This window comes from Octopus sinensis, linkage group LG10 (assembly GCF_006345805.1).
Source record: "Octopus sinensis linkage group LG10, ASM634580v1, whole genome shotgun sequence".
NCBI classification, from domain to species: Eukaryota; Metazoa; Mollusca; class Cephalopoda; order Octopoda; family Octopodidae; genus Octopus; species Octopus sinensis.
In genome coordinates, this window is record NC_043006.1 from 80,054,684 (window position 1) to 80,063,564 (window position 8,881).

Consider the following 8,881-nt stretch of genomic DNA (forward strand, 5'->3'; position numbering starts at 1 on the left):
ATGTCATATATTCAAATTTAATATATAATTTATTATCCATTATTTCCATCTTCATTCCACTGACGATATTGAGTAACCCACATCGGTTAGCTTGACGATACACCTACGGAGTTATATTCGTTGATGTTGTTTTATGAGCGAAATTAACATCAACAGATTCTTTTGTGGATGTTTTTGTAATTTTTTGCAGATTCTGAAAAATACTGCGTCGAACAATACTTGTTGATAGAAACGATAAACATATAAGTAATCCAACGAATGAGTTTAAAATACAAAATAATAGAGAAAATTCTTCAATTCTTGTAAACGTATACAGAAATGCGAATGTCCATGTTAGCCCCATGATAAAGAATAGTTTTACGCAAATGATAAACTCCAATTTCTTATGTTTTGATAAATATTTCGAAGAGAGTTTGCGTGCCAAATAGAGCCCTCTAGCGGTGAGGGTAAACGCTATGATATTAAGACATAAAATAAACATTACAGGGATTAAAAAAAACCATAGCAGACTTTTTCCATTTTTAATCCAGCAAATATCTTTTGCATACTCTGGAGAAAGTCCAAGATTTCCAGGAATATACTCAAATATTTGTGATACTGTTACTATTACAAGTGGACAGATCCAAGCATACAAGGAACAAAATACAAATCTCTTGGTGTTTTTTCCTTTACTTCGAATTTGTGTGAGTCCCGAGAAAGTGTACCAAGCATCAAATGACATGACATTCATCCAGAAGAAAGTGGCTAGAAACGAATAATGCATTACTGCAGCTAAAGATGTACATAGTACTGTAGATTTAGTGACGCGTGACGAGATAAGAAAGGGAATCTCAGCTACAAACAGTGCTGACAAAAGACTAATGAGCAATTTACCTGGTAAGGTACGGAGATCAGGTATACAGAGATAGACTATAATGGTGATTGCTAGAGCTGGAATAGAGATTACGAGTCCCACTAATGTGATATAGCTCTCAGCCACGGAATATTTTGATATACCATTGATATTTGATATATTATTGGTATCATTGTTTCCACAGATACTTATTATACCTTGAGAATCACGAGTGAATTCTGATTGGTTTAGAAAACGTTGGGTATTATTTAAGTAGAGACGACCATCACTAGTAATGTAATACTCAGATTCATTTAATCTTGTTGTCGTACAGTTTAGTGGAGGATAGTAGATAACTTGTCGACATTGATTGGTATTGATATCGTAGACAGCGTCCTTTGGACATGAGGTCCTCAGTACACCGATACGATTTGTACTGGTCTGTTCATTTGTTACCATAAAGGAATTCGTGTTGTAATAGAATAGGATTGTCAGTGCAGGAATAAATTTCGAGGGCTCGAAAGTAGTATAAAATTGATTACACGGAGCTAAAACCCCATTACATTTGGCACAGTCATTATTGTTGTAAAACACCCTATTTACATATATTAACGCCATTGGCTCAGACTCACATGCCACCGTTTGTTCTTTATTACTATCTTGTGGACAACTCGAAATAAATGGAATACAAGAATACAAATATTTTTTCAAATCTTCTGGAGGTCTCACATCTAGCCAACACATTTCCTTCTTGAGATAATTTGTTATATTTTCAAAGCTTACATCAGAGATGGAGTCGCATCCATATAAAAGATTCCAAAGAATAAATTCTTCTCCATGACACAGAGCACAATACAGGTTTCTATAGAGTATTTTACTTGTTTTACCAAAAGCGGGTATGTTTTGTAGTTGATCATCTGAGTCAGGATTTTCGCAGTTGTTCACATACTCCGTAACATCATGGTTAGGCGGTCAACGGTCAAAGTTTTACGATCATAACGTTTGCCGAATGTTCTACAGCTGTAATATAGTGATGGATAGGAATGTTTGTGATTAGAAGTGCTCTTATTAATCATGACAGAACAACAATCCATGTAGATGTAACAGTCTGGACGACACGAACAGTGTTCTGATGTGTCATGAGTGGGAGGATCAGAGCACAAACCTGGGCTACAGTTGTTGAAGTTATCTGCATATGTTACAATATTTGAGAACAATAAACGACAAACTACAACCAATGCAAAAACTGTTTCCATTTTCAAAGACATAATGAATAATGCATGAATTGACCTTCCAAGTCCCGGTGATACTTTGATAATTTACTTCACTGCCGTAAATTTAAAGGTATTACTATGTACTTTCGAAATTTAGCAATGTCTCCAAGAGATGTAATGATCAATACCTTCACAATATTTTCATTCCGAAACGGAGCAGTGAAATTGGTGTCGGAAGATTTAGATTCTTTGATTTTATTGCTTATTAAATGTTGAATGTTCACGACTCGGCTACTTGGTTCACATATATGCATGTATGAAAATACATAGATGCGAAGATAGTTGAGGCACCAACAAAAGAACAAATATTTCATTACACATACTATTATTGTAAACAGGTCGCAACGTGCTTTTTGGAAGAAAGCAGAGAATATTAATACGGCTGAGACAGAAAGAGAAACAAAAGGTTGAATGCAGTAACATTATTACTAAGAGAGAGATCACAAGGAAGATATGTATACAATGCCGAGCAGGTGCTTCGGAATACAACGATATCCTAACGGAGAATACATTGGTTCACTGGCATGGAAGCTCATGTTCCTGTTCTTGATATCCAAAGTGTTAATAAGAATTTATATTCTGGAAGGATTTCGCCCTGCAGCTGTAACTAGATTTTCAGTGAAACTAGGATGAGAAGAATGTCATTAAAGGAGAGAGAGCAAGACGGAAATATTCCCAACAGAGTGTTAGCGAAGGAGAGGTGCGGAGATTGCTAATATGTCGCAGATGTGTCCACTATATATCGCTGATGTTTTGAGTGCTAAACAAAGAACAAAATAATTCGGCGGTAAGAGAAGGAGAAAAAAATGGAAAACAATGTAATCCTTTTTAAGGATAGATTTCTTAATTTCCATGCCGTTACCGATAGACAAACAATGATTGGGAATTATGAAGTAGCAACGATTTTTACCAAGGGCAGAAGCTATAGTTCTACTTACATAAGAAAGGACGAGAGGAAGAGAAATTACAGAGACTTCGCCAACAGTATAGCAACGAAAGGGAAGAACGAATTTGGTCGTTATGTGGCAGCAGTGTTGAGTAAGAAAATAAAGAACAACGATAATCTCGCTCATAAAACAACATCAACGAATATAACTCTGTAGGTGTGCCGTCAAGCTAAATGAGGCAGAAAATCCTGAATAAGCTTGAAGTTGTAAGACATACAAGTATGAATGATAGAGAACCACTTCATAAACTCTCAAATACAAACCAAAAAAAAAGCAAATCCAAATTGGCAACTATGTAACAAATGAAATAATACAAGAATTAAAACCTGATTTTACTGAGTTAAATGAAATTATTTACGCTTCTGCTAGGGCAATTGAAACCAGCTGTATGCCCCCGAAAAAACAAAGAAAACCAAACCTGGGAAGAAATCAAACCTGGAGAAGTAAAATTGAAAAAGAGATTGAATTTATGAGAGGGGAAATATCAATATTAAATGATTTAATATGTGGAAATGATGTAAGATCCAGAACAGGAAGAAAGATGAAGAGAAAATATGGATCCTCACCAAGAGAAGAACTGATATCAATAAAAGAAACGCTGAAACAAAAAGTTCAAGCAAAAGCCCAAAGAATACGAAGATTTGAGAAGAGAAACAAGTTTTACAAGCAAAATAAGCTGTTCACATCCAATGCCAAACAATTCTACAGAGAAATAGGGAAGGAGAAAGTAACCGTTAAAGACCCCCCTCCCATGGAAGAAGTTCAAAACTTTTGGAAAAGGATTTGGAGTGACAAGAAGACGTACCACATAAATGCAGACTGGATTATACAAACAGAAGGAACCTACCAAAATTTACAACAACAAGCATGGGAAGACATCACAATAACAGAAATCTTAGCTCCGCATGGATTGACTACAAAAAGGCCTTCGACAGTATACCGCATCCATGGATCTTGAGATCGCTTGACATCTTCAAAATTTCCCCTGTGATTTCAAGCTTCCTGAAGCACAATATGTCGTCGTGGTATACGAATCTCCAATTATACCACTATAATGGAGTACTTGCCTTAGAAAATATAAACATCAACTGTGGAATTTTTCAAGGTGACTCACTTTCACCTTTAATATTCTGCATAGCCCTAATACTCTTTACAAGTGAATTAAACAGAATAGGGTATGGGTATAAAATTGCCAATAAAAAATAAGCCATCTATTTTATATGGATGACCTTAAACTCTATGGTAAAGACGATAATGAACTTGAAGGCCTATTGCGCACTGTGAAAGCATTCAGGAGTTTGGGCTTGAGAAGTGTGCCAAGGCCACTTTCCAGAAAGGGAAAGTGAAGACCACAAATTCAGTCGTGTTAGATGTTGACACAGTCATAAGAGAGCTTGAGCAAGAACAAACATACAAATATTTAGGCATAAATGAAGGCTCTGGTATTCAGAATGCAAGCATGAAAGAGAAGATCAGGAAGGAATGTTATAGGAGAGTTCGTGCAGTCCTGAAATCTGAACTAAATGCACGTAACAAGGTGTTAGCTATAAATTCCTTAGCAGTTCCAGTTGTTACTTATAGCTACAATGTGTTGAACTGGAATATGAGTGAAGTAAAGAATATAGATAGGAAAATACGCAAGCTGCTGAGTTGTAATAGGATGCACCACCCAAAGGCAGACGTAGATCGCCTTTACCCTCCCAGAGCCCAAGGAGGTCGAGGCCTGATCCAATTTGAACTAGCTTACAAAACAACCACAACTGGACTGGCAATATATCTCGAAATAACGAATGACTGGATGCTAAAGCTCGTGGAAAATCACGAGAGACGAAAGAAGCTTCATTCTATCATAAAGGAAAGCAAAAAATTTGCTATTGATCTCGTGCAGGATACCCAAACTGAACAACCCGAGGGAAGTACGGCAACTATTGTTGCAAAGAAGGTGAAAATAATGGCAACGAAAAAAGCGCACGAGCAATTGGCTGATAGGTGGGAGGAGAAACCTCTGCAAGGCAAATATGTGGCCCGCAGCAAACAAGCTGTTGTTGACCAGAAGCAAACCCATCAGTGGCTACGGAGCTCAGGGCTAAAAGCAGAGAGCGAAGGTTTCATCCTGGCTGCTCAAGATCGAAGCCTATTAGCCCGGAACTACCAGGCCAATGTGATGAAAAATGGAGCAGACCCAAAATGCCGATTCTGCAACGACATGATTGAAACAGTGGACCACCTAATCTCTGGATGTAAAGTCTTAGCACCAGTGGAGTATAAATTAAGACATGACAGAGTTGGCCAATATCTACACTGGCTAATATGTCGGCATTACTATATCAAAACTGCCGATAAGTGGTATAATCACCACCCTGAAGCTGTAACTGAAGGAGAAAATGTAACGATTCTGTGGGACTTTCCAGTACATAGAGACCGAACCATCAATAAACCAGATATTGTTGTGAAAGACCAAAACAATAAAGTTTGCTTATTGATCGACATGAGCATCCCCTGTGATCATAATATCTCGGCGAAAGAGTTTGACAAGCTCAGGAAATATAAAGACCTGCTCATTGAAATTGAGAAAATGTGGCATCTCAAGGCGGTTACAATACCAGTGATCGTAGGAGCACTAGGAATGATCAAGAAGGGAACCGAAAACTATATAAGAATGATCCCTGGCTTACCATCCCTGCAAGAAGTGCAAAATATTGTCTTAACTGGTACATCAACATATTGAGAAGAGCATTGTTGATGTGATAACTATTACTACCCATGTATTTTAATTTAACTTAAAAAAAAGAAATGAACGAACTAGTGAGTTTAGTTTAATGGCCTACCAATGTATACTATGAGTTTCTTTGCCCTAGGATTCGGGAAGACACTCGGCAAGAAATGTATGCAAATTTGAAAGAAGAAAAAAAAGATAATAATAATAACAATAATAATAAAAATACGACTTGTAAAGTGATAACTAAACGGATAAGGTACGTCATAATATGAATGATTCTAAAGAAATAGTGAAGATCGGTTTGCTGTTTGGTTAGAGGTAATAGTGAAAAACAATAGTGAATTTACGGAAGCTAGTGTAAGGGAAGTAACTGACGCGAAACTCATTAATTAAAGGAAGCAAGTAAGGAATCTAATAGCACACAGCGAATTTAATTTATATCGAAACCTTTATAACCGGCGTTATAACCGGAGTGGCTGTGTGGTAAGTAGCTTGCTTACCAACCACATGGTTCCGGGTTCAGTCCCACTGCGTGGCACCCTGGGCAAGTCTCTTCTATTATAGCTTCGGGCCGACCAAAGCCTTGAGAGTGGATTTGGTAGACGGAAACTGAAAGAAGCCCGTCGTGTATATGTATATATATATATGTGTGCGAGTATGTTTCTGTGTCTTTGTTTGTTCCCCTAGTATTGCTTGGCAACCGATGCTGTTGTGTTTATGTCCGCGTCACTTAGCGGTTTGGCAAAAGATAACGATAGAATAAGTACTGAGCTTAAAAAGAATAAGTCCCGGGGTCGAGTTGCTCGAGTAAAGGCGGTGCTCCAGCATGGCCGCAGTCAAATGACTGAAACAAGTAAAAGAGTACCCATAGAGTGACACGTAATACCATAGATGGAACAGATGATATTCTGCTTTTAGAAAGCTTAGGGTTAATACTATTACGTATTATTGTAACATTTACATTATATGCACGTGACCTACCAATATTAGACTTCACGAAATATTCTCTTTTTATGTAACGAGTCCTCTGATTTGAAGTCAGTGTTTTATGTACCGCCTACGAAGCTCTCGGCCTTTGAGTAACTTTTGTAACATTCTTGCGATTAAAAATAAAAAAGATGATATATTCATATACTGAATTATGTTTCTTTTGTTTGTTCAATCAGAAATTTATTTATTTATTTATTCATCTATGCATGTAAAGTGTGAACGTTAAGTCTACATACATGAGCGAAAATAATATTATTCAATAATATTTTGAACTTCATTAAAGAATAACATTTTCAACATGGTTTTCATCTGTGATTTTCACTGAGTACACCTTCTCCATCATACGTCAGAAAAAGACGTGAAACGAACTAATATCTGATGAGCGACGAAACCCGCTGTACACAATCATTATTAGCGATATTAATGAGTAAGTCATGTTTCCCCTGTGTATAGACATCATGCTTGACCTGTATCTTTGTATGTATGTATGTGCTGGTGTGTGTGTGTGTGTGCGTGTGTTGGTATATATGTTTAGGTCTATAAGTGAATATGTATGGACGTGTATGCATAAAGTTTTACGAATACTCTCACACACACAAACACACACATATATGTATTTTTCATGCATATATGATCGTACATACGGTCACTGGTATACACACAGAAGAAGAGAGTCAAATGCAAATGCAAAATGGTCGATATTGGGAGCAATCGGTAGCTAAGTGAAAGGAAATATGAAAGAACCAATAGAGTAATATTGATTCCAAATTTTGGCAAAAAGGTAACAATGTCCGAGGAGGGGTCGTGACGGAATTTGAACTGTGAATGTAAAGACGGATGAAATGCTGCGAAGTATTTTGCCTTGTGTGCTAATGGTTCTGCCAGCTCGTTGCCTTAACGGATAGATTAATATCAATATGTACTAAGGTTTATCAAGTAAATCTTCAATGGATGGACTTTTGTGAAAATCCGTTCCATTTTCGATAACTTCTGCCTGTGATCTAAGATTTGAAAACGGTAGTGGAAGAATAAACAACAAAAGATGAATTAATTTTAAAGCATTTTAAAACAGATTGATTGTTATGAGAATTTGTGATTATATTTTGAAATATGATGTAAGTTTGAATTCCCAGTAATTTATTCATACGTAAACAAAAAATAATGAAAAAAACCTGCTAAAATTGTGAATATGTAGTTTCGTCCAGAAGCTTTGTTAATTTTCTTGAGAAAGTTCAATCGGGAGAAGCCGATGTGCATTTTTGGATCAAAAATATACAAAATAGAGTTCCAGGCAGTTTAAGAAATGAAGATAACTTGTGTTTACATTATTTACACTGGACAGATATGTGTCATCATGTTTGTTGTTACCACAACGTTTCGGCTGATTTAAACACAGGAATAATAAAAACTTATCGAATAACCGTTCCGAACTAGGGGAATCTTGTATACATTGTGCTACCCGTACGTTTAAGTATTTTAAATAATAACATTCTGATCATACCTAAATTTTGAAATCCTAATATTTTGTAATAAAATAAAAAATGTATATACCATACTAGCTTTTATATACCATATTGGCTTTTATGATTCCTGGTATTAGTATTATTTAGGAACAAGCTATTTTCATTTTCATTACTAGAGCTGTTATTAGCATTAGTGTTATTTCCCTTATCTATAATTATATTGTTATGTAAGTTAGGGTTGTTTGTTATTAATCTTTTCCCAATTTCCTCACATTCCACATTTTTATTTTTATCATTTATATCATTGATGTTATCATTATTATTGCTAATAATCATGTTATTATTATTAATATTATTATTATTATTGTTGTTGTTGTTGTTACTATTTATTCCATTTCTAGCTAACTTGATATTATTTCTATTTAGTCTAGCTCTTATAGTACCCATATTTGGAAGAGTAGAGTATGATATTCTTACTGATTTATTAGAAATTATTTTATAATATTTATGGGAAGCAGGGAAGTTTTTTTTGTAGTATAGACCTAAATTCGCCGTATATGTTCCTAGAAATCGAACAGTTGAAGGGGATATTTAACCATACAAATTTTTTTCTTTTGAATTTCTTTTATTTGAGTAAGGGTGGGAAGATTAATGTT